The following is a 3,765-nucleotide window of genomic DNA, read 5'->3' as shown; positions in this document are numbered from 1 at the left end:
GGGCTCAAAAAATTAAAAAAAGGGCTTCAAAGCAAATTTCCCTTGTTAATTTTTGTTACATTTCTTTAGTAATTAATACCTTTAAATAATGATACCTTTTTGTGGCTTTTGTTACCTTGTTTATTGACACCTTATGTTACCTTTATTTGATGATAATTTTTTTGTGATTCATGTTACATTTGTTAAAATTTTGTTACCTTTCTTTATTTATTGATACCTTTATTTAATGATATATTTTTATGACTTTTGTTGTTACCTTTCTCTATTTATTTATACATTTTGTTACCTTTATATTTCTATTACCTTGATTTAATGATACCTTTTTGTGACTCCTATTACATTTATTAATTTTGTTACCTTTCTTTATTAATTGATACCTTTATGAATGATATCTTTTCTTGACTTTTGTTACTTTTCTTTGTTTATTAATACATTTTGTTACCTTTATTTTTTTGTTGCCTTTATTTAAATGATACTTTTTGTGTCTCTGGTTACATTTGTTAAAATTTATGTTAGATTTCTTTATTTATTGACACCTTTATTTATTAATACCTTTTCATGGCTTTTGTTACCTTTCTTTGTTTATTGATACATTTTGTTACCTTTATTTATCTGTTTCCTTTGTTCAAGGATACCTTTGTGCGACTCTTGTTTCATTTGTTAACTTTTATTGCCTTTCATTATGAATTGATATCATTATTTATTGATGCCTTTATTTAATGATACCTTTTCATGACCTTCGTTACATTTCTTTGTTTATTGATACATTTTGTTACCTTTATTTTTCTGCTTCCTTTCTTCAAGGATACCTTTGTGCGACTCTTGCTACATTTGTTAACTTTTGTTGCCTTTCATTATGAATTGATATCATTATTTATTGATGCCTTTATTTAATGATACCTTTTCATGACACTTGTTACCTTTCTTTGGTTATTGATACATTTTGTTACATTTATTTTTCTGCTTTCTTTGTTCAAGGATACCTTTTTGCGGCTCTTGTTACCTTTGTTAACTTTTGTTGCCTTTCATTATGAATTGATATCATTATTTATTCATGCCTTTATTTAATGATACATTTTCATGACCTTTGTTACCTTTCTTTGTTTATTGATACATTTTGTTACCTTTATTTTTCTGCTTCCTTTATTCAAGGATACATTTTTGTGACTCTTGTTACATTTGTTAACTTTTGTTACCTTTCATTATGAATTTATATGTTTATTTAATGATACATTTTCATGACTTTGGTTACCTTCTTTATTTATTGATACATTTTCTTACTTTTACTTTTTTGCTACTTTTATTTAATGATGCCTTTTCGTTTATTTTTTTACCTTTCATTATTTATTGATACATTTTCATGACTTTTTTTACCTTTATTTGTCTATTAAAATGTTATCTTTTTTGTGACTTTTGTTATTTTTCTTTTTTTATTAATATACATTTTGTTACCGCTATTTCTTGTTACTTTTATATAATGATACCTTTTTGTGACTCTTCTTACATTTGTTAAAAATTTTGTTATCTTTCTTTATTTTTTGATACCTTTATTGATACATTTTGTTACCTTTATTTTTCTGTTATCTATTTAGTTACCTTTATTTAAGGATACATTTTTGTGACTCCTTGCATTCTTTAATTTATGTTACCTTTCTTTATTAATTGATGCCTTTGTTTAATGATACTTTGTCACGACTTTTGTCACATTTTTTGTTATCTTTCTTTGTTTCTTGATACATTTTATTATCTTTATTTTTCTATTGCCTTTATTTACTAATACATTTTTGTGACTTTTTTATATTTATAAAAAATTTTGTTACCTTTATTTATTTAATGATACCTTTATTTAATGATATCTTTTCATGACTTTTGTTAACTTTCCTTGTTTATTCATTCCCTTTTATTACCTTTAATTTTATATTACCTTTAATTAATGATGATTCCTTTTTATGACTTTTGTTAACTATTTTTTAATTAATACATTTTATTACCTTTATTTTTCTGTTACTTTATTTAATGATACCTTTTTGTGACTCTAATTACATTTGTTAAATATTTTGTTACCTTCCTTTATTTATTGATACTTTTATTTAATGATACATGTTCATGACTTTTGTTACTTTTTTTGTTTATTAATACATTTTGTTACCTTTCTTTAAGGATATCTTTTTGTGAATCTTGTTACATTCTTTCATTTTTGTACCTTTATTTATTAATTGATGCCTTTGTTTATTGATACATTGTCATGAATTTTGTTGCATTTTTTGTTATCTTTCTTTGTTTCTTGATACATTTTTTATCTTTATATTCTTCTATTACTTTTTTTATTGGTACCTTTTTGTGACTCTTTTTTATATTTGTAAAAAAATTTCTTCTGTTATTATTTATTGGTACATTTATTTAGTTATATATTTTCATGACTTTTGTTAGTTTTCTTTGTTTGTTCATACATTTTGTTATCTTTATTTTTCTATTACCCTTTAACTAATGATGATACCTTTTTATGACTCTCGTTATCTTTTTTGTTCTATTATACTTTTCCTTTTTCGTTACCTTTACTTCTTTTGTTACATTTTCTTTTTCGCGACCTTTGTTCAATTCATATTTTAATACATTTATTTATTTTACCTTTGTTCATTTTGTCACTTCTCATTGTTTTTTGTTAACTTTGTTTCTTTTTTACTTATATTTATTTTTCATGACCTTTATTTATTTCTTATTACCTTTTCATTGTCTTTTGTTAACTTTGTTTATTTTTTGTTATTCTTATTCGTTTTTTCGTGACCTTTTATTGCCTTTATCCTCTTTCTCTTTCTTCTCATCAACCACCATCTCTTATGTGCTGCCTCCTTTTTCCATCGTTTGTCTTCAACTCCCTTTGGGCCTCACCATCGTCCTACTCCGGCAATTTTAGAGTGATCAACGATGAAGGGAGATAGTGAGATTGAATGTTGCATGTGTAGGGGTGACAGGAGGTGGACTGTGAGGGTACAGTTGATTCATGAGAAACATGATAGAAAAATGAGATAATTAAAAGATGAGAAGAGATTGTAGCTTAATTTCAAAAATTCATATGAGTTTTCATATTTACTGGATGGAAGCATGAAAAAAGTTTCTTAGGGGGGTGAATATGTTTGTAAAGCCAAAGGGTGTAGATATTATTTCCAAAAGTTTTTGTAAGCTATTATGATGTGAAACAATGTGCGTGTTTTCAAGAGATCAACAATCTAATTGAAGTTTCACGATGTTTCACCAACTAAATCACGATCGTGTAGGAATTTTTTTTTCAAAATTCCTTAATATTGAATTAAATCGCAAGTGTAGTTCTAGACTAGTTGAATCTTATTAAAATTAAACGTAATTCAAGTTACGATGGTATTGTTCGAATCTTAATATCAAAATTCAGTAAAATATAGAGTCAACATATCACACATCTCACCAACTGTAAGTGGAGCAGCAGATAGTTGATAATAAATTAGAGATGTGATTTAAACGATGAAACCAACAATACTCTATTAGTTGATAGTGAAGATTACCTGATAGAATATGTGGTTTGAATTCACTTGTACTACTTTTGTTGTGCAGAGGGATCGGGTTTGGTGTAGAGGGCTCGGCTAGGACCTGATGGAGGACGAGCGGATCTGGTGCGCTCGGCTAGGGTCTGCTGGAGGACAAGCGGATCTGGTGAGCTCGGCTAGGGTCTGCTGGAGGACGAGCGGATCTGGTGAGCTCGGCTAGAAGGAAGGGCTGGCGGTTGGTGGTCGT

General features: G+C 27.4%; 1 long non-coding RNA gene across 6 annotated transcripts in view; it reads left to right on the top strand.

Moving 5' to 3' along the window:
• Positions 1 to 3,765, top strand: part of LOC109848452 — an 88,628-nt gene that overhangs the window by 26,272 nt on the left and 58,591 nt on the right. For 2 of the 6 annotated variants that reach the window (XR_002248800.1, XR_002248796.1), the window contains one exon: positions 3,586 to 3,759. The exons of the other annotated variants lie outside the window; for them this stretch is intronic. This is a non-coding gene — a long non-coding RNA (uncharacterized LOC109848452). Of the gene's footprint in view, positions 1 to 3,585; positions 3,760 to 3,765 lie in introns of those variants that run through there. 6 annotated transcript variants of the gene reach the window in all.

This window comes from Asparagus officinalis, chromosome 7 (assembly GCF_001876935.1).
Source record: "Asparagus officinalis chromosome 7, Aspof.V1, whole genome shotgun sequence".
Taxonomy (NCBI): Eukaryota; Viridiplantae; Streptophyta; class Magnoliopsida; order Asparagales; family Asparagaceae; genus Asparagus; species Asparagus officinalis.
The sequence above is the reverse complement of the archived record's forward strand: the minus strand, read 5'-3'. Positions and strand labels throughout refer to the sequence as shown.